General features: G+C 49.0%; 1 protein-coding gene across 3 annotated transcripts in view; it reads left to right on the top strand.

The window, feature by feature from the left end:
* The window catches only part of ACVR1 (activin A receptor type 1), a 45266-nt gene that overhangs the window by 5169 nt on the left and 17452 nt on the right, over nt 1–22645 (top strand). The gene's annotated exons all lie outside the window — the stretch shown is intronic.

The following is a 22645-nucleotide window of genomic DNA, read 5'->3' as shown; positions in this document are numbered from 1 at the left end:
GTTGAATGGAAACTGGTGGGAGGACTTGTGCCTTGTCTTACAGAGCAGTTGTAGTGAGCTGTGCTCACTGGAGGTCGGGACTTTCTTGTTCTGACTGCAAACCTTACCTGTGCTAATGAGCTGCAGAGGAGAGGCCAACAAACACCTCTCCTAATTGCAGGTCTGCTGTTTGCCTGGCGAGGATCCTGTGACAGCAGGAGCAGGCTGGCAGCCTTTGGCTGCGCTGATAGCTGCGAGGCTCGAAGTGGCTTCCCTTTGAAGTCCTGGAAGCTGCTGATGTGTGCTTTCAGGAGTCGGTGTGCCTCAGCAGGCCCCTCCAGCCCTCCCCCAGTGGCCTGGAGTCCCTGGCTCAGTGCTTTGAGGCGCTTGGGGCTGTGCTTGCGCAAACCTTTTGGACAGCTACTGATGGCAGGGGAGTAAGCAGTCCTGCTTCCCCTTCTCCGTGTGCTGTTCCTTCTCCTGTTCTGGCATCTCTGGCCATGGGAGACACTGCGTAAGGCATTCATTTGCTTAAAACTTAGTCTGCCTTTGCCAGGTTACTTCTAACCCAGGTTAATTCCCAGTTTTTTTTCTTGTGCTAAGGAGGGGTTTGTGTGGGTATGAGTGGCTGAGCAGATGCAGAGGACTGTGAGCTGCCTCGGAGTGTTTGTGGAGGCTGCTGGTGCCTTGCTGGTGTGCACCATGGCAGTATTTAGTGTGCCTTGGCCTGGTGGACGTGCTGTGCCCCGCTCCCCAGGGAGAGTTCCTGCAGGTTTCCTCACTGCTGGCCTGCTCTTGTCTCTGGCCATGACACCAGGACGTGGGACACACATTTTTGGCAGTCCCACCTGCCTGCCTGCCCTCCCTTCTCTGCAGGACGGTGAGCAGCAGTGACCAGCCTGTCCCCGAGCTGCCACACACGGGGCAGAGCTGCCCGTGCTGCTCAGCCTGCCGGGGCGGTGCTGTCCTGTGTGTCGGGTGCTGTGGAAGGCGAGGTAGAGACATGAGAGTGAAATCTCCCTAGGAACAAATGTAAAATTAAACAAAATGTGTGTTTGTGTTAGTCAGCCTAAGCCAGACTGTGCTATTTAGGGCTCTCCATTGCAATAAACTAGTCTCTTGTATTTGTGTGGGAGGACTGCAGCAATTAAAGTAATTTTAAGGCTGGATCTTAAAAGTAAAAACAAAATGAGAAGAGAATAGTTTGGTTTAAGAGAATATTAATTGTATTGTATTATGTTATAATACTCTTATGTTAGAGAAGAAAGAGGTAGGTGCTATGCTGCAAGTTGGTTATTGGTAAAAGCTCTGTCCATGCTGCAGGTCCATACTACATGTTAAAACTCTCCTTGACTTCATAAGGAGTAATATGTTAATTTTTTTTTTAATCCATTAAATTGCAGCCCTTACTGCTGCTGGAGAGTAAACTGCCTGCTGCAGCTGCAGTTGTGGGTAGCAGCCTACTAAAGCATCAACTTTGATGGCATGGGCTGGGCAAATCCCAGGCTGGAGTGAAAAACAACATGGAGAATAAAAGTTTTCCATTCCCCAGAAGTTGCTGAATCGAACTTAAAGACTAACTAGCAAAAAAGACAAAAAGATATAAAAGTATGTGCACAGGATGATAACTGTGAGTGGAACCAGTGGAAAAAAAAAAGAGAAGAAAAGGACTATTCCAGCTGATTTTGGGATCAGGAGGATGATTTGTCAGCAGAATTTGTGGCAGTCAATCTTGTAGGATTACACTGTGTGCTACTCCTTATTTTCTGTTGTGAGAGCAAAAACATGTACAACTTGTAGTGCACCAGTCTGAGTGTTAAATGAATGAATTCCCATCTCCTTAGGAGTGGAATTGCAATAAGTTGTGCATTTAAAAAAGGAAGGCTATTTTTAATTTGACTTCTAAATACTGGCTCGAGTTAAATGATAAGAGCATTTGAGATGTACCCTTAGCACATGAAAATAGTGCTAATCCTTGTGAATTAAAAAAACCCACAACAAAATGGAGGGGTGTGTTCTCTTGGTGACTGTGATTACAACAGAAAAATAAATACTTGGAAAACATAGGAAATTCTTTTTTGGATGTGCATTCTTACATATTGAGCGTTGGTCTAAGTTACTTTTATTCCACTTGACCTTTGTTTTTGGACTGAGTTGCAAGACCTGTCTAGATCCTGAGTGTAACAGAAATGACGATGATGAAAATTGCCGTGCAAGCACCTTTTTACTCCACCCGTTTTCCTGCTGAGGGTGACTAGGTGTATGCGTGGTGTGGGACCATCTCTGCTTATCTCCTGGCTCGGAGCTGTCCTCCCTGCCAGTGGCAGCACAGGATCTTGCTTTGAAGTCTTGTTCCTCTCGGGCAGAGCCCTTTAGCTCGCTTGGGCAGCGCTTTGTGCCCGGCCCAGCTCGCAGACGCCCGTCTGTGAGAGCAGAGTTACATCTTTGTGGTTAGGATGAAGGTTAAAGTGTTTAAGTCTTGGCTGTCCTCCAACTTCTTTGCATAATTTGAACCTGTCTCTGTCCAGAAAGAAACGTTCAAGTTATTTCAAGTCACTGGGATAGAAGAAAAAGCTCCACCTGAAAGGCTGCTGAGCGCCGTGGGCTGTGTTGTCCCCAGTGCAAGTCCCCTCGTTGTGTGCTGTGAAGGCGCGGCTGGCAGGTGGCTGGTGGCTGTCTGCTCTCAACCATCCTGCCCTTGGCTTTTGCTGTCGAACCTGTGCACTTCTTAAATTCCTCAACAACTCCTTGGCGTGGCTTTTGCTCTCACACATTAGTTGGTTGTCAGTTGGGCCTTTACAAATGTGCCAGAAATGCCATGTAGACACTTCTGTGTGTGTTTGTGGACCTGGCGTGTTCGCATCAGCCTCCAGTAGAGAATAATCTGAGTAACATGTCTCAGCTTGCCGAAACAATAGGGTGTTTTTGCTGTCTTGGTGTAGGTATTTTACACATTTGTAAGACTCATGTCATACCTCTAAAGCAAACCTGGGCATGGTTGTTCTGCAGAACCTGTTCTAAAATGTAAACCTATTTATTCCCTTCCCTCTATACAGCTTCCTTATGACACAAGTAATATTTTGAAGAATGAGTGAATCTATATGACTGTTCGTAAATGATAGAAATAAAAACCTAAGCACCATCAGAAGTCTGAAAGAAATAAGGTATTTCCATGCCTTATGCAAAAGTGGTGGCATGTTTTAATGACTAGAAAAGTCTTTCACTTCATCTTTTTGGTTGGGATTTGATCCTGGACATTGTTGAGACATATCGGACTTTCATGTGGAACAGTGTCTAGGATTTTCAGGGAACTTTGTCTTGTTTCTCCATTAGGAAAGCCAGAATGCCATGCAGTGAGGAGCCAGAACAACAAACTGGATTTTGAAGCTCAATTTTCTTATACAGTTCCTGGAATCTGTGGTGAGGAATTGGTGTTCCTGAGGCTGCAGTGCAGTTTTATGCCTTCTGTAACAAAGGATCTGTGAGGAGTTAAACCTACTTTATTTCCAGTCTGGGGATTTGTAAAACCTTGACATGCAGCCCAATTATAATTATGTTGGTTTAGTTCCCAAAGTGGACGCTCTTTATTCTAAAAGAGGCCCTACTGTGTGCAACCAGGAGTACTGAAGGCCCTGAAGTGTTAGCGTTTGAATGGTTTTGGCTTAGCTTTAAAATAAATATCTGCTGGATATGGAGCTCTGGGGAGTGGACGAAAGCAAATGGAAAAGGTGAATTAACTGGAAGCTGTTCCGCAAGGCTGGGTCCATAGAGCCCCAGCACAGCAGCACAGCGGCAGATGGAGGCACAAGAAAGGCATCTGAGGGCTGCCTTGTGTTTGGAGCCTGACGTGGAGTGGGTGCAGTTCAGAGGCTGCTGTTCTCTGCACGGGCTCTGTCATCGCTGTTCCTGCTCTGCAGCGTCAGGGCTGTGTGGCCACAGCAGGTTTCCTGCGAGTGCCTGCACCGCTCCTGCAGGGAATAATGAGAGCAGTTCCTGCAGCTTTGGGAAGACTGCAGTGTTTGTCTCCCGGTACTTGATGCTTCTTTTGAGACCTGAGTGGAAACATCAACAGGTTCCCTTCCTGAAGACAGAGATTCACAGTTTTTCCTGTCTGTGATGGAAATCTGGAAAGGAGCATGTGTGCTCCTTCAGGGGTGTGTGTGCACAGGGTGACTGAGCACAACAAACTGGCAAAGCCTTGTTTTCCTGGGAGGAGAGGAGCCTCAGGCGGAGCTTCTGGCCTCCTCCTGGTAGGAATCACATGCCTGTGAGCAGAAGGCAGCCCTGCTCGGGGGCTGCAGGGTTTGTGGGGTGGGGAGCCCCTGTGCTGGGAGTGAGGGTGGTCTCTGCTGTTGGGTCTCCTAAAGGAGAGCTCTGGAGAACCAAGAGGGTGTTTGGCTCCATTACAGATACCAAGTGGCCAGGGGTCTGTGTGAGAGAGGGACACTCAGGGATGCTCTGTGGGACTTGGGACTCCATCAGGGGAGGGAATGGCAAAGGGCCAGGCATGTGGCCAAGTGTCTCTAAGTGAGTAACTGCTCGTCAGCTGATTGGTGCTGTTCACCTCTGCACATGCTTCTTGTTCTGGGAGTGTGGATAAAACAGTGCCTGGAAAGGCGTCAGTGAGGTCTCAGCTGGGCTGCCTTGTTGTGGTGACCACAGCTTGCTGGTCACTGTGGTGCCCTGGCATCGTGGTAAGGTCCTTGCTGGCAGTCAGGAGAGGTGTGATGGCAGAGGAGTGCTGTGTTTGGCTTGGGATGGCCTTGCCCGAGAAGTTCCCAGGGGCACGCGTGACGTCTCATGGGGTGGGGGCTGTGTTTTTTACAGCTTTTCCTTGGTAGGCAGCACGAGGGCTCTGCTCCTGGCTGTGGAGGCTGGAGGCCACAGCCCTTTGTTGGGCTGCACTGGCTGGGCCCCTCGGGGGGCTTTGGGTGCCCTGAAGGAGCAGGGCTCACCCAGCAGAAAAGGTCTGTTCTGAAATGCTGGCCAGTGTGGACACGAAGGGAAGTAAACCCAAACCAAAGCAACGAACAGCAGTGACCCAGAGGCTGTAAGGGAAGTCTCTGAGAGGTTGGTGTGCCAGCAGTGGGAAAGGATACCAAATGTGGGTTTTTTCTCAAAGTTCTGAACTATTCTGCCAAAAATCTTAGGGCTTTTTTGACATGATTGATCTTGTTTCAGTCCCACAGATGTGTTTGGTTGTATGTGAAAAAGGGGTTCTTCTGAACTGGAGTTCATATAGTCCTATTAATTAAAAAATGAATGTTGGACAAGCCCAAAACACTTGCATGGCATAATTGTTTGAAGGATGTCTGTAAGTGTGTTAGCTGACAGTTTGGTGCAGCTTGAAGGTTTTACCCAAATTGTTCTTAGGACCACAGGTGAAGGAAAAAAAGTGCTTGATGTGTTACCTTCTTTTTGGGAAATAACTACGGGTCAAGAGGCCACAGGAGCTATTGTGTCAAGAAGCAAAGCAAGGCCAGAGGAAACAGGCGTGCATGGCCAAAATGAGTTAGAGCTGAGCATGAAGATGGGTTTTCTGGTGTAATAGTTGGTCTGTTTCCTGAGACACCAAGGAAATATTTCAGTATCTGATCTTAAAGGGAGATTCTGTTGATTCTCTGATCTTGAAAGGCTACTTTCTTACAAATAAACAGAAAAAACCCACAACAAACATGTCTTCTCTGTTAAAGTAATTTAAAATGTTTAAATACAGTAAAGGAACATAGTAAATATTTTCCATGTAAAACATGCAAAAAAATAACATCTGATTGTATTCTGAATTAACAACTAGCAAGCTAAAACTTAGACCTTTTTTGAAAGATTTGAGGAATTAATGAGATTTTCGTTGCTGACCCTCTCCTCCCCTGAAGGTTGTGCAGAAATAGGCGGCACCTTCATGGTTGTGCGTCTGGAGCATAAAAGTTAAAATTACTTTAAATGGCTGAACTGTTTTGGGTTTAATTTAATTTGTGTTTTTGTTTACTTATTTTTCATAAAAACCCACAGTGAATGCTAAAGAAAGTTTGCTAAATTCTCAGCCCAGCTGCATCATGAGGAGAGTTTAAAGGTGACCAAACACCCCTTCCCAGACTGACAAGTCAGATTTTTAAAGAGTTTCTGATCTTCCACGCTGCCATTGTGGTGTGTGGGCTGGTGGAGCACAGGGACTGCAGAAGCAGCAAAGCTGATCCATGAGCTGAGGGTGGGCCTGTGTCCCCTGCCCAGGGCACCCAGACAAGCTCACCTGGCTGCCTTAGGTCAGCTCAGCTCAGGAGCTGCAGGTCCTGTGTCCTTGGGGCTGGTAATGGGCCCCTACTGGCAAAAGGCCTTGATAGGTTTTCTTACATAATTAGCACGGTCAGGCCACTCTAAGTCTGTTTTCCAGTTAAAAAACCCTTTAAAATATATATTTATTAGAGTGAATAATCAAAACCAATGTATCCTTTTTCGTAAAAATGGGGAGCTGAGTTTCTGGGTGTTGGAATAGAGGGATGGAGAGGGAAATGGTCTTTAAAAACTGTATTTAGTTAGTCTTAACAAGGTGTTCATTTCTCTTCAATAGCAGTTAAGAAAAGAACAAAAATAAGTACAAAATCAGATCTAAAATTGGTTATTTAAATTGTACTCAACTTCCTAACTTAAATCTCCTTGATCAACTTGGAAGTGTTTAAATACATACCAAGACCTGAAATGAAAATTCCACCCGTACAAATGTAAAATGCTGTTTTGAAAATTTCAGGTGACCAGGTAAAATTCCAAGTGTGTGGGTTGTGGGGGGATTTTTTGTTTTGTTTGTTTTCAGCCTTGAATTTTGAATCATTATGCTCACACAATTACTCAGTTGGGTTTATTTTTCATTTCTGTAGCTGTTTTTTTCCTGGTAGCAGCCCAAAGAGAGTTCCATCCGGAGTACATCCCTGCTCAGGCAGAGTGCAGTACTCCAGGTAGTGCTGAAGTCGGTCAGTGTGGTGCTCCTGGCTGGGAGCAGCCTGTGCAGCCTGGCTGGATTTTCGGGTGGCCGGGGGTTGCTTTCCCCCAGGGAGCCGTGCAGACCTGCAGAGAGCTCTGGCTTGTCCAGCCCTCCCTAGAATTGCTAGTTTGGCAACTCTGCCGCTGAGAAGTTTACCACAGAATTGTTTTGAAGCTGTTTGATTTCTTTGCAGCCCTGCTGTGGGAATTCAGTGTTTTTGGGTTTGTTTTGTGGCTTATTCTGTGCCGAGCTGGTGCTGCTGGTACGGTGCAGTGACAGCTCAGGCTTTGCATGGGTGGCAGCAGAGCTGTTCAAACATCTGCCCTCTCCTCCTCACCTGGTGGCAGGTGAGCTGAGGCCGTGTTGGTATGGTCAGATACAGAGCACGGAGCAGAGCCTCTGCTTGGAATTCGTGTTCCCAGTAGTTTGCAGACAAGAGCTGCTTGTGCTCCAGGCTTACCTGTGGTGCCGAGAGGAGCCTGTCTGCCTCTGGGTGTACGGAGGTGGGACAGTGGCAGCACTCCAGAGCAGGGGAGCAGAGCACTGGGTGCTGCAGGGATGTGTGGGGTTTATTGCTGGAGGAGGTAGTGTACAGTTGCAGGTCCAAAAATAGGTGTCTGAGCAGCTGTGGGTGAGGAGCCATCTCTTAGAGTTCTTAGCTAAAGCTCGGTTGTTAATAGTAGGTTTCTTGCAGCAGTGTGTTTGTACAGTAGGTCAGTGTTAACTGGTGTCCAGCTACGCTTGTCTTCCCCGAATGATCACTTTGAGGAACTTGGAGTGAGTGCAAATGATCATGGTATTAAGAATGGGAGCAGAAAAAGAGACAAAATCAAAGTGCTGTTCTTGGTTAAGTAGCTTTGTCGTGTAACTTGTGTAGGCAGCTGCGGCTCAGTTTCCTGCATGGTCATGAAATGGGTATTGGGAGAATGCTGCTGCAGTGCTCTTGGGATTCAGGGAAATCCTAGGCAGAGCAGATTCTGTTTGACAGCATAAATGTCTCTTCATGAGAAACAAACCTGACCAACAACCAAGTTCACACAATAGCGACTCACTGGTTTTAGCTTCAAGCTCTGCTAGCCCAGGTTGTGATTATCTTTGCTCTGGGAAGCCATGAGGAATGTTAGATAGTCTGTTCTGAAAATGGTGAGAGGGACATGCAGGAAGTCCTTGCCATCAGACCTCAGTGGGACACGTCAGCCCAAACCTCTGGTACAAAGGAACTCAGTCTTGTCCATGTTCGTGGTGAATGTTTCCAGAAAAAAGGCTGTGCAGATTAGTAGGGGTGACTTCTGTTTTTCCCAGCTCATACTGTCAAGTGAGTTCACATTATTCAGTCAATTCTGGGGGTTTTGGAGATGATTTAGTAATTCCTGCTTTTTTCAGCCTACTGTCAAAAAAATAATGTATTAAAAGCATTGATAGAGAATTTGTTTATTCAGCTCAGATCTGCTTGTTTGCTGGCAGTGCTCAGCTTCCTTTGGAGTGCCTGTCTGCTGCAGGGCAGGCTGGGGACCCACGGGGACAGGGGCTGGGTGGGCCAAGTGTCACTGCTGCTGAGTACCATTGCTGTGAGTTAATCCTGCTTTTCGGAGGGGAAATGGATAATATGTGAGTAGATGCCTTGTGAACAAGCAACAGCTGGGTGCAAAGCAAAAATCTGCTAAAACATGACTAATTTCTGAGTGTTGCGTAGAGTTTCTGTCTGTATTCAGCAGCAGATTACCATTTTGAGTTGCTGCTGCTGCTTCGCTGGAGCTGGCATGAGCAGTGTGTTTGAAGTGATGGTCATTGCTATGAGACTGTCAAAGCATTGGTACTATGTGGGGGTTGGCTCTCTGTCCTTCCACTTGCAACACGGCCGATTCCGTTCAACGAGAACTATTTTAATTGGGCTCCACTCTGTGTTATGTTAAAACTCTGATGCTAGGCACAGAAACCCGTGACACTTGTTTTGTTTGTTCCTGAAAACATACACTTCATTCTGCTTTGGCCATTCAAATTGCTTTTACATGATTGTCAGCTGAAAATAATACTGCGATTGGCAGCAGCATGGCAGCTTCCTGCAGCCGGGACCAGCAGTGGGGTAACTCGTCCAGGGGGCTGGGAAATGAAAATTCCTGCTCTGAGAGAGTTTGTTGCTTAGCAGGCAGCAGTGGCCTTGGGGAATGGCTGTCCCAGCACCCCGGCTGGCCTTGGCAGGCAGCTCCTTGTGCTGGGTGCTCGGGGACATCTCGGCCCCACCGCCCGGCCCTGCGGTCCCTGAGCGCCGAGCGGGGCTGGGAGCAGCGCTGGGTGAGGCCGGGAGAGCTTGGGTGGAAAGCCTGCAGTGTGGAACTGCAGTGGGATGGCTGGTTAGAAAATAACCAGTAGTCATGACTTCTGTTAATTAACTACTAAGAGTTAAATAAATGTTGTTGGAAAAACTAGTCTGTGTTTATTTGGCATGTCTCTCTCCAGCCGAGGCTGGTGCTAGTTGGTACACGCTCCACTGCTGAGCCTGTCTGCAGCGTGGTTTTATGTTTTCCATCTGTATTGATTTTCATGATTCATTGACCATGATCTAAGCAAAAAGCACACTTAAATGACACTGGAGACAGCTGTCTGTTAAAATAGGACCTTTATGTAGTCTGAAATGGCGCCAGGTTTTGCTTCCATTACTTTATCAAGTAACACACACCAGTAATATTCTTTGTTTAATTTCCTTTTCTAGGTCACTGGTATGTCACCTCTCTTTTGTGTAAGGAGCAGATGGTAAATTCTTACTTTAAACTTTCCTATCAGTTTAGCTCCTGTTATTTTTCTGATAATCATTTGAGGTTATTCTGAAATGGAAGGGGCATTACATTGTGTTTAGGAGTCTCTGTGAAGGACTCAGTTTTTCTCCCTGTGGAGCTGTTTTGGAAGGTACATGTGGGAAGTTCAGATAAAAGAAACGTATAAAGCTTGGGAAGCTGATGTGTAGCTTTTTCCAGTTGTAATCTGTCTCTCTTTGTATGGCAAGCTGAAGTTCCAGATGTTGTTTTGGCTTGGAGATAGTGGATAGGGGAAAAATAAGCATTCTAACGTTAACAGAGTCAGCCTGTCTGGATCTGAGCAGACAGGAAAAGGGAGAGATAAACCCTTCACTGCTGGTGTAGGCACTGCTGAAGGGCCAGGGCGCTGTCCCTGGAAAGCAGTCCCGGGCTGGCAGTGCCCGGTGCCAGCTGTGGCACTGGCACTGGCATGCCTCGGGTGTGCAGCCCTCTTTTCCTGGTAAAAGTTAATTCCTACCCCGCGTGGCGTCCTGCTTGCCCTCAGCAGCAGCCTCTGGGTTTGGGGGTGCAGAGCTGAGCTGAAGGGCTGTTGGTCAAAGATGCTTTTGGTTCAGGTGACTCTGTGGCTCCTGCCCCCATGGGGCCTCTGTCTTGGAGCACTGGTGGATTCTTTGAAGCTTGTCCCAGCCAGGAGCTCCATTTATTGTGAGCTGCAGAGTGTTTTGGGCATGTGTGTGCTGAATTTCTTCTGGACGAGACTGAGTTGCAAGCTCTGTTTCTGGTGTATGGCAAATGTGCTCTGTCCTGAAACCTGGGTGTCAGGTTCTCAGCCCCTTCTGGGCAGCTTGGAGCCATTTGTGGTAGCACCTTGCAGTGAGGGGACCAAGGGCAATCCACTCTGAAGTAAGAGTGCTGAAATGCATGTCAGGAGCACATGTGGGGGCAGGAAAGGGATTTCCTGGATCCATAGATTTCCTAGTCCATAGGTTATATGTGTAATGGTCTATCCATTTTCTGTGTTATATTAAATGCATAAATATACAGTGTGCTGTGTCTCTTTCATACCTGTTTGTGCTGTCAGGCTTATTTCTAAAATGTATGAGCAGATTATTTTTAGTTAATGGCTGAAGTTCCGTTGACTTCCTCCTTAATCTTTCCTTCTCCCCTCTTTCATTACTGGCTCTAGAGGTAACAGTTTGTGGTCAGTGGCCCATCCCCAGGCCTGTCTTTCCCACCCTGGAGCCCCTGGGGCTCTCTGGCCCCGCAGAGCAGTTCTGGTGAGAGCGCTCAGCGTTCACTTCCCTTAGTGCTGCAAAGCTCAAAGGGAACGGTGCTGACACTGACTCATCTGAGGGACAGGGGGCTGAGCTGCTGCAGCCCTTCTGGGATCTGGAGTCTTGGCTGTCTGCTGCTTAGAGCTGGGATAAACTCGTGCTCATTAGTCTGTGTAAGTTGTTGGAATGAGGGTCTGGACGGGAGGGAAGGAGGGGAGCTGCCGTGTGCTGGTGTGGCAGAATAAGGGATCCTTGGAGCGTGTAGTGTTGGCCACACATGTAGCTGGACATGTGTGTCAGCACAGGCCAGGGTTGGGATGGTTTAACCCTTTTTGGCCTTGTTTATGTCTCAGGAGTAGGAGTATGTGTCTGGAGCTGGCTGGCTGACCGGCTGTGATCATGTATGGTTACCTGACGACCCAGAAATACCATCCTGAGAAATCCCCTGGGCTGGGATGTGCAAGGCCCGTCAGAATAAAGGGCCTGGTGCGTGTTCAGTGCAGGGAGATGCAGCAAGGGAATCTGGGTGTGGGAGGCTGCTGCTGCCTACCTTTGTGCTGCTCACATTCCTCACTCAGGCCCGCAGGCAGCACTGGGGTGTCTTGCTCATGTGGTTCATGACTCAAGCCAAGCCCAGATGTTTTCATGCCTGGTCTGGCCTATTTTCTGAGAATAATTTTGGATGCCTCAGTCCATTTTATTGTGGTTTTCTTAGTGTCTAGTCCAGCTGAAGTTCAGATGATTCCTGGCCTAATTGAATGCTCACAGGCAGACATGGCAGCCTTTGCTTTCTCTCTGCAGCTGTGTTCCTGCTAACTTCAGAGCACTCACAATTAGAGCCACACTGGTAAAAACCTGGGGTAGGGTTTTGATGCTGCTTTTTTTTTTTTTTTTTTTTTTTTATTTTTGAGTGGGAAGTTTTAGAGCATGAAACCTAGAATAATCTGTCTTGTGGCCAGAAGATGAGTGAAAATGCTGAAGGTTTTTGTGAAGTCAGATCTGACCTTGTTGACCAAACTGGCTTTCCATTTCCATTGAGCAGTGAGTAGCAGGGACGTAGAAACCTTTTTGTACTGACTGTTGGACCTTTCCTTCAGCATTATCTTGCTGACAGGTTGATGACAGTTACTATCCAGAGTATCCAAAATTTATTTCCTTGTGCCTTTGACAGTGCTTTAGTGCCTTTTGACCCTTTGTAGGAACAGTTTGTATAGCAGGTTATTTGTGGGCAGTACGTTCACTTCTTTAACTTGAGTTTTCCTCTGAGGAAAATGGCTTGATGTTGTTGGAAAAAGAGTGGAATGGTCACCTGCTCTGTGTGAGCAAGTGCTGCCTTGTGTCCTGAGAATGGTCCCTTCCTCCATCACAGCCCATGAGTGAGGAGGGTGGTTGGCCCAAAGCATATTTGGGTGCTTACTGTGTTCAGGAGCAGTGGGTGAAGGTGGTATTTGACTGTTTTACATTCACAAACACGGCAGAGATGTTGGACCTTGGAAATAGGCAGTGGATATGTGTCAAAAGCTCACTGGAGTCGTGAGTGTGGCCTTGTTCCCAGCTGCTCATAGGTGTGTTCCTCTGTGCAGAGCTCCAAAGCCAGGTCCTGAGAGAGCTTTAGCTTTTGTTATGCTTCACATCTGCAGCTGAGTGTGTGTGGGGTCAGCCATGGGAATTTAGCTGTTGAATGGGGATGAGACTGGCTGCTTTTGGCTTCTGCAGCAGCAGTTAAAGTCTGTATGAATCTGTGGAGTGGTTTTCTGAGGTTCTGCAGGTACAGTCGGGTTTGGCAAGGCCATGTGAGGTGCATGAGTTTGACAGCATACAGCTAAAGAGGTGGAAAGGAAATACTTGGAACAGCTCTGGAAAGAGGTGTCAGAATTGTGTTTAACTGGGATACATTTGGTGTTTGAGAGGTGACCAGGTGCCTGATGATTGGACTGAGGGGTGCAGAGCAGGCAGTGATGGACGTGGGTTGGGACTGTGGTGGGGAGCCCTCGTACCCGGAGGGACACATGGGCTTGGCTGAGAGGTCAAAGTAGACACGGCTCTAAAAGCAACTGAGGAATGTCAGGACAAAGTGATTGGTAAAGTTTTCGAGCTGTTTTAGCACCCAGGCTTGAATGTTAGGTGGATCAGTGAGACTGCCACAGGTAAGATATGGGCAGGACTGAGACCTGTGGTGGAGGCTGTGGTACCTAGCGAAGCCTCAGGTGAGAAAGGGGGACAACTTGCAGGATGCTTTAAGGAGAGGATCGTGGTGGAGGGAGAGAACAGGGTAAAGATGTGAACTGCAGCACTGAGGTTAATGTTGCTGATGTGGGAAGAACAGAAACACTACTGGAGGGTTCAAGGATGGAGAAACGCCCGAGCTGGTCTTCACCTTACTGTCTTCTTCAAGTCAGCTTTGGGTTGCATTCCCCTTAACGATGAGTGCCCCTCGCTGTTGTTCCTGGATTTTGGTACATCCTGCTCCAGAGTGTCCCGTTTGCACAGTGCTAGTGGGAGACACGAGGCTGTGGAGCACCAGGGCTGGAACAGGACCTGCTTTGTTTGTATCTTGGCTTTAAGAACAGAATAATGTTGCTCTGGCCTGTCCAAACAGGCAAGACCAAACTGTAGAACAGTACTGCTAAAATTCTGGAGTGGTCTAGTATAATCTCTGAAGATTTGACTTTCTCATGCAGAAAGGTGTTTCCTTCTTCTTGGGATTGCTAACTGCGTTCAGTTTTCTGGACTACAGAGTAACAGTTAATGAAATGCTCTGCTGAGAGGAAATGCTGTTTCATGACTTGTGTCTATGGAGTGTCAGGAACTGCTGTTCTCAGGCTGATTGCTCTGTAAATGTTGGTTAATTTTCTTTGGCTGGTTGAGGCTAGGAGCAGTTAAGCTGTAAGTGGGGTGCAGAATGAACGCCTGACTTTTCCATGTCCCTTAACCTTTCCGACTTTGTAGCAGCCCATCACTGCAGAAGAATGCTGCTCTAATCCCAGTGTAATCCCTCAGCAGTGAGCCCGAGGTGTGAAGCCAGGCTGCTGTCTCTCCTTGGTACCCCTGCCATGTGTTCCTCTGCACCTCTGCACCTCTCCTGCTCCTGCCCTGCTCAGGTTTATAGATTTATATATATATATATACACCCCTGGCCCCCCATAGATGTTTATGGCATTTCCAGCTTTGATGGTTCTAACTAGTGGCTGTGTTTGCTGTGTCATGCTGCCATTGTATTATTCTGACAATGCAATGAAATGGATTTTAAAAAAAGTTTTCTTAGTGTGATTTTTATCAAAATACCTCAAACTGCACTCAGGGTAGGGTGCTTGGGCTAAAGGGCAGGAGTAGAATATTCTTGCGGTGATAACCCTGTGAAAATAACTCTGGAGGTTTGGGTTTACCCAGGGTAAATCTGCAAAGTCTCTTTGGGATTACTGATGTGCAAATGAGGGTCCTCACTGGAGTGAAATACCAACACAGCTGAGGGGTCACCTGGAGAGTGCTGTGGCCAGGGGAGCTTCCAGCAGAGCCTTCACCTCACTCAGGGTTTGGCTCTGAGTGATCGGGCCTGATAGCGTCAGGGACTTGGAATAAAAAGCATTTGCACCTCTCTGGGTCCCTGCATGTGTGAAAACACACTGAGACTGTAGGGAGATGCTGCTTAATTAATGCATTTGTAGGAACTAGACAACATTGTTATCTTGCAGCAGGGTGTGCCCCAGTGGAAGATGGTCTCTAAAGCTGTGCACATCGTCAGACCCAGGCTTCTCTGCAACCCAGAATAAAGAAATGAGTATTTAAATTTTGTGTAAGGAAAAACAGGGAAATCCAGGAAAAAAACTCCAGCTGCTTCTTTTTTATTTTTTTCTATCTCTCTCTCTTTTTTTTTTTTTTTTTTTTTTTTTTTTTTTTTTTTAAAAAAAAAAAAAAGAAAAAAAAGAAAAAATAGGACTTTTGTTGATGATAACCAAGCCAAAGATTTGTTTTTGGAAATGTTTGTTTTGGTTGGCTGCGGTGTTCTGCAGAAACTCCGAACAGGCGAGCTATGTAATATTTAACCAGTTACTAAAAAGCATTTGAAAATGATTAGCAGTCAGTGATCTCATTTAGACTGTGAGTTCCACTGTCTCAGTTTCTCGCTGAGATTACAGCGCAGCTCTCTGGCAGAGGGATGTTTATTTGGAGAGCAGGGGTGATGCAGCCCGGCGGGTTCCCCCGGGGGCTGGCGCTGTTTCACTGTGGGGTGGTGGCATTGGGGGCAGGAGCTGCTCTGTGTTTTCAGTGTGGGGTGGTGGCTCTGGGGGCAGGAGCTGCTCTGTGTTTTCAGTGTGGGGTGGTGGCTCTGGGGGCAGGAGCTGCTCTGTGTTTTCAGTGTGGGGTGGTGGCTCTGGGGGCAGGAGCTGCTCTGTGTTTTCAGTGTGGGGTGGTGGCTCTGGGGGCAGGAGCTGCTCTGTGTTTTCAGTGTGGGGTGGTGGCTCTGGGGGCAGGAGCTGCTCTGTGTTTTCAGTGTGGGGTGGTGGCTTTGGGGGCAGGAGCTGCTCTGTGTTTTCAGTGTGGGGTGGTGGCTCTGGGGGCAGGAGCTGCTCTGTGTTTTCAGTGTGGGGTGGTGGCTCTGCGGGCAGGAGCTGCTCGGGACCGTGGCAGAGCCGTGTCCTGGTGGCACTGCTGGTGCTGTGCAGGTGGGAGTGGGGCTGAGTGTTCGTGCCTGCTTTCCCCTGTCAGGACAGACCAGCAGGCAGCAGGAGAATGCAGTGTGTGACGGGCAGTCCCGAAACGCCTGGAGCTGTGCTCCTGCCTGAGCTCCTTCAGCACACTGCACTGATAACATCTGCAATAAACACACTGGCTGGAGGGAAGCAGACTAGCCTTTGAGTAAGTTGAAATAAATCACTGTTACTGGCTGCATTTTGGGTTTGTGTGGCTATTAATCCCTTTTACTGAAACTGTTCAGAAACAGTTTTTACAAGCAATTCCTGATAATCGCTCAGTTGAAAATATTTGTGTTTTGGTACTTAATCACAGCTGCTGGATAAACCCAGTTGTTCTGTTTGGATAGAGTTTGTATCTTCATTGGCAGTTTTGTGCTGAGATGTGAGAGTACATTGTCTTTGGAGAGAGAACCATTCCTTGGGGCAGAGTGTGGCAGTCTGGCAGCAGAATGTGCAGGGTGCTCTCCTTGCCTCCTAAGCCCAAGGCCTCGGCACAGATGAAGTCACCAGACTTTGATGGGGATTTTCCTCACTTTTTGGGCCTCTTAGAATGGCTTTGTCAGAGTGGTATTCAGGGTTGTCTCTAGCTGTGACTTGTGTCTCACAGGGGAAGTGTCTGAGGAGCTTTGCTGTGCAGTGGAGTCTTCTCCTGGTAGTTACAGAGTGCAGTGTTCCCTGTGGAAGGAGCTGTGTGTGTGCCATGTGGGAGTACCTGTACATGTGTAGCACAATGAATTAGCACCTTTGCTTACATGTGAAGGGTGTGAGCAGCCACAGTAACTGCTGTGTGTCCCAGTGTCTGAGCAGATAGCTGTGGGTGCCCCGGGCGTTCCTGGAGGTGAAAGCTCCCCCTGAGCATTCCCCTAAGTGACCCGTGGGCCTGCAGCCCCTCCGTGTTCCCTGTGTGCTGCTTCCCTGCAGAGGGGGATTGCACAGCTCCCTGGCCGGGCGCTCAGCAGGGACATGGACAGGGAATGTGGACAGTGACACTGGAATGAGGGCTTTAGGTGATGCTGCTGGGGGATTGCACAGCTCCCTGGCCGGGCGCTCAGCAGGGACATGGACAGGGAATGTGGACAGTGGCTGGAATGAGGGCTTTAGGCGATGCTGCTGTGTGCGGGCTCTGCAGGGGAAGGCTGTTCCTGGGGCAGTGCTAATCCTTCATAGTTGCCTCCCGGTGAATTTATTTACCGGCAAGGCAACAAATGATATGGAAAGATACATATGTGTCTTCAAAGGCACTGGGAAGGTGCAGATCAATTTAAAAGTCCCTGTGCTTGCTTCATTGTTTGAGTAAGCCGTCTGTCAGAGTGTTGCCTAAGACCCCTGAACTGATGCAATTCCTACACACCGGCTGAGTTTTTACACTGGGGCAAGTTCTGCCTCCTGCAGCCACAGGGAGGTTCTGCTGCCCACGTGGAATCACTGAATGCTTTGTGGTGGAAAAGCCCTCTGTGATCATGAAGTCTAACTGTTCTTCCAGCAGTGCCAAGGCACTGCTAACCCAATGTGCCAACCTGCAAAACTCCTAAATCCCTCCAGGGACGGGGACTCCACCAGTGCCCTGGACAGTGCCAGGCAGCCTGTGACAAGGCTGGACAACCCTTTCCATGAAGCAATTTTCCCCAGTATGCAACCTGAACCTCCTTGGTACAGCTTGATGCTGTTTCCTCTTGTCCTGTCCCTGTTTCCTGTGAGCAGGCTGTATTTATTTTTATATGACACTTGTGCTTTGCTATCTTTTCCTTTTCTTTTAAAAAGCAAGGGATTGGCTCTTTGTGAACATGTTAGAGTTACTGACTGGGAGAAACTTCCAGGACACTTTACACTGTGTAGTTGCCTTTTGTGTGGTGGTTTTATTCTTGCTCAGCAGTGCTGTGATTTTGCTTTGTAATGAGTACAGAAGAACCAGTATCCCATCCTTCACTCTTTGTGTTTGCAGTCACTTGAATCTGAGACATTTGGTCTTTCTGGGTGGCACGTTTTTGGAGCTGCAAAGTGTGGATGTGTGCCTTGTGCATTTGCAGGTGGGTACCAAATGGAGTTGGTGGCTGGCTCCCATCTTCTGAATTCTGGCAACCAAGTTTAGACCATAAGAAAGGACTGCCCGGGGTTGTTGCACTCTGATGCAAGGAATGCCTTTGTGGGGCTGCTCGGGGGTTGCACCTCCTTTGTGTGAGCTTCAATTAAAGAGCAAGCTGTGAATTATTGCTTTTAAGTGCACATTTTTCCTTCTGAAGACACAGCTATGGATGAATTCAGCTCGTGTGTGGCTGTTGTGGATGGCACAACTGCGATCCAGAATTTGGATGTTTTCTTTTGATAGGAATCTGGTGAGGTACATGCAAAATATGTACAGCCCTTGGGCTCTTGGCAGGGGGCCACTGTGACTGTCAGCGATATCTGGGTGCTTCTGATCTCATCCAGAAAGTCTGAGCTGCTCTCGTGGTTCATGTTCCCATGTCTGTGTCATATGGAGATGAAATGCAACCTGAGGTTTCTGCAGTAATGGGCCCACTCTGCCACAGTCTGTGCTCAGTGGGCACTGGGGACTAAAGGCCATTTCCCAACAGCCCGTGCCTGCAGGGCTCCTTGTGGTGTTTCAGGTTCTCTTGACTGGTTCTTCTCTCCCCTGTGGCTTCTTGCAGCTGCTGTCCCGACAGTCCCAGTACAGAACTTCACCCTGCATTGCTGTCAGGCCATACAGGAACGATTTGGCAGGACACAGTTTTCTTAGGAAGAAAGGAAAGAGCAATATCAGCTGTGAAAGGGGAACATGCGTTAGGGCTTCAGGGTGGATTTTAGTGTTGGGACTTTATGACTACAAACCATAAGGATTCTATTGACTCTGTTACCTGAGCCAGTTGTGTCTGTGTTGAGTGTCTTCACCAAGTGTTTGATCTGCCTTGTGCTTGGCTTACTGTTTATTTGGGCATCCAAAGCCAGTTTAAAGGACTCCTTTGGAATCCAAAGCTGGCCTTGGAATAGATGCTGGCCTGCCCAGGAGCCAGGGTCCCTTCCTTGCCTGCACTGCATGGCAGGTTTGTTTGGAAATCTAGGAGCTGCCACTTTGAAAGAGACTTTTCCATTGATAGCAGCTTCTGGTTTTCCAGTGACAGAATGCTTTTGCAGGAGGAGGTTACACCCAAATGATCCACTTTTTCCTGTCTGTGGCTGAAGCTCAGACACAGTGTCCTGCCTCCAGCTCTGCCCTGTGGTGTCCAGTGCTGCTGCATCTGGAGTGTGGCGTGGGATGCTGGGATCCCTGCTGTGGGATGGACTGTGGCACAGGGCACTGGGATCACTGGGATCCCGGGATCCCTGTGTGTGGAGTGTGGCACTGGGATCACTGGGATCCCTGTGTGTGCAGTGTGGCACAGGGCACTGGGATCGCTGGGATCCCTGTGTGTGCAGTGTGGCACAGGGCACTGGGATCACTGGGATTCCTGTGTGTGCAGTGTGGCACAGGGCACTGGGATCACTGGGATTCCTGTGTGTGCAGTGTGGCACAGGGCACTGGGATCGCTGGGATCCCTGTGTGTGCAGTGTGGCACAGGGCACTGGGATTGCTGGGATCCCTGTGTGTGCAGTGTGGCACAGGGCACTGGGATCACTGGGATTCCTGTGTGTGCAGTGTGGCACAGGGCACTGGGATCGCTGGGATCCCTGTGTGTGCAGTGTGGCACAGGGCACTGGGATCACTGGGATTCCTGTGTGTGCAGTGTGGCACAGGGCACTGGGATCGCTGGGATCCCTGTGTGTGCAGTGTGGCACAGGGCACTGGGATTCCTGTGTGTGCAGTGTGGCACAGGGCACTGGGATTCCTGTGTGTGCAGTGTGGCACAGGGCACTGGGATCGCTGGGATTCCTGTGTGTGCAGTGTGGCACAGGGCACTGGGATCACTGGGATTCCTGTGTGTGCAGTGTGGCACAGGGCACTGGGATCACTGGGATCCCGGGATCCCTGTGTGTGGAGTGTGGCACTGGGATCACTGGGATCCCTGTGTGTGCAGTGTGGCACAGGGCACTGGGATCGCTGGGATCCCTGTGTGTGCAGTGTGGCACAGGGCACTGGGATCGCTGGGATCCCTGTGTGTGCAGTGTGGCACAGGGCACTGGGATCACTGGGATTCCTGTGTGTGCAGTGTGGCACAGGGCACTGGGATCACTGGGATCCCTGTGTGTGCAGTGTGGCACAGGGCACTGGGATCGCTGGGATCCCTGTGTGTGCAGTGTGGCACAGGGCACTGGGATCGCTGGATCCCTGCATCCCTGTGTGTGGAATGTGTCAGGGAGTGCAGGCACCTCCATCCGTGTGTGTGGAGCACTGGGATCCCTGCATCCCCGCATCCCGAGCCCTGGGATCCCTGCCCATGTTCCAAGGCCCTCTAGTGGCTCCTGCTGCTGTGCTGCGGTTCCACAGGGCGCAGCCTGCAGCTCCAGTCAAACGGCAAAGGTCTTGTGTTTAGAAAGGAAAATACCTTCTGTGTATTTTTGCTGCTTGCCTGTTAATTCCTCCTTATTTATCTGGGTTAAATCCCAGCCCTTCCCTTGGGAAAAAATTTTTGTGAAATCAGACCACCAGATAGTAACTGGATATCTCATGGATCTTTAAATCCATAGCAATTTTCTGTGGGGATTTCTGAAAAAATGTTTTGTTCCTTACATTAAAATGTATATTTTCTTTCTCTCTAAACAAGCAGTAACTGGAAGGGGTGTGCTTGCTGGTGTCACTAGAACCAGACTTCGGTGCTTATCTGTGTGCATTAATTGCTTTGAAAAGTATTTTTTTTAAGCAGTGGGAACAACACCTTTGAACTCATACTCTCAAATAATTTTTGAGGGAAAATTAGTATTTTGTAAAGGTCGGAGGCTCCCTCCCAGCTCTTTCCCTCCTGCATCCCCCACGGCAGCTGGCCCGGTCGAGGCGGTGTGGCTGGGCCGTGCCGAGGGCTGGGAGCCCCTGCCAAAAGCCCCAGAGTGTCCTGGGCTGCACAGACGTGGGGCAGGCTCTGGTTTGGTGGTGAGGGCACGGGGTGGGTGTGTTAGAGGCTGCTGCTAATGTGCACAGCTCTTCTCAGCAAAGGCAGACAAGATATTCCTTGAGGCTTTTGGGAAAGTGAATGGCTGCAAGAACAGCTTCATAGAAGCAGGGTTTAAGTTGAGGTATTGGGCTTTTTTTCTTTGGGAGGACCATGCGTGCTGTGAAATGCATAAAATCTGTTTAAAGTCCAATATGGTTTGCTTGCCTCTTTGAGGGGCATGGTTCTGATTTCCATCCTCATCCTCCCTCTGAGAGATACAGGGCAGGGACTTGTATGTACAAATATACTTGTGTATATTTGTTTCTTGGTTTTGGGAACTCAAATAAACTGCTTGAAGAGACACCAGATGAGCACATGCAGCTGGCAGAGTTTTCTGGTGTTTGGGCTGGTGTGTGTTTCCCGTGCCCCCAGTCCCGCACTGAAGCCAGCTCCCGGTGCGTGTGCTCAGCCGCCTTTGCTGGCAGGGCAGAGCCGGGCTGGCTGCAGGGCCCTGCTGCCCTCCCGCAGCCAGGTTTGGCAGCACAGGGGCTGGAACGGCCAAGGGAGGATGCCCCGGTGAGGGGAGGTTGTGGCGTGGGGGTCTCAGGGTCACCCCATGGGTTGCAGAGTGAGACAGCTCCCACCAGTGCAAAACAACCCATGCTGGTTTTAACTGGGCCCAGAGGCTGCAGCCCTGAGTTACTGTGGAAGAGCTGGCTGTGCCTGGGCAGCTGCTGGTGCTGCTGCTTAACCTCTGAACCTGCCCAGCAATGTTAAACTCAGTTTTTGTCTTTTTAAAGCGCCTTTTCCTCGAGCTGGATGTCCCCGCTGTCTGAAGGGCTCTCGTGGGGTCCTGTCCCTGCTGGGACCCCTGGGGCTCCCCCCTCTCCTGTCCCCGCAGCCCTGGGCTGGCTTTGGGTGCTGGAACTGCCAGGGTGGAGAGAAGGAGGGCAGGCGCCAGAGGCAGCGTGGTCTGGACTGTCAGAGTGAGCAGGGCAGGGCTGCTGCAGGCTGTTCTGGCCGACACCAGCCCGCCCGGGGAGCAGGGACCCCTTGGAGCTCATCTGCAGCAGGAGGCCACGATGGTTCCTTGGGATAGCTCTGCTCTGCTTCACACTCCTCTATGGATTGCTCCCTGCTCCTGCTGTTAACTTGGTTTGATCGTGTTTCCAGTGTGATTGCTGGTGGTTAAATATCGGCAGGTGTTACAGATGCCCTGGGGTGTGGCAGGGAAAAGCTTCCTTGGGGAATGGTCTTTGGAAGGGAGAGTGTTGCTCTGGGAGCTGAGGTGGTCAGCGCTGCCTGGGCCTTTCTGTGAAGGCAAAACCTGAATCCTTGGGTCAGAAATTTATCATCATTTTAACTGATGACGAATCAATTACTGAAAACAAATCCATGTCAGGAAATAAATACAGAAGTAATGGCTTTGCTTTCATCACTGAGCACTTAAGAAGTGCTAATGATTTGAAAAGTCACAACAGGAGAGATCTGAAAGGAAAATGGCAATATCAGATTTATTCTCAATTTTCATCTGCTTCAATTAGAATTAAATCTGAAAAATGAAGACAAATACCTCCACGGAAGGAGTGTGGTAATGGCTCAGTGGCTTGTCCAGGAGGACTTTGGTTTGCACCTTCTGCTTGCTGCTGCTTGTGACTAGAATTTTGTTCCATGTGACTAGGCCAGAGAGTGTCTGTAGGAATGGACCAGCACAGGAGAGATGAACCATTCCGAGTCACCAGCCCTGTCTGTTGGGTTAAATCCTAAGAAACTGCAGAAAAATTTCTGTTCAGAAGCCTTGTTTCACAGTAAAAAGTAAAAAGTGGCCTGCTATTTTCTTGTGAAGACCAAGTATCATGGCAAAGATTGGAAATAAAAAGGCAAATTCACTCCTTTATTTCCTATTTTAGAGGGAGCATGTGCTTCTGCTCTGTGCTGGAATCAGCCT

The sequence above is a fragment of the Prinia subflava genome, chromosome 6, assembly GCF_021018805.1.
Source record: "Prinia subflava isolate CZ2003 ecotype Zambia chromosome 6, Cam_Psub_1.2, whole genome shotgun sequence".
Lineage (NCBI taxonomy): Eukaryota > Metazoa > Chordata > Aves > Passeriformes > Cisticolidae > Prinia > Prinia subflava.
This window is presented reverse-complemented; position numbering and strand designations above follow the sequence as displayed.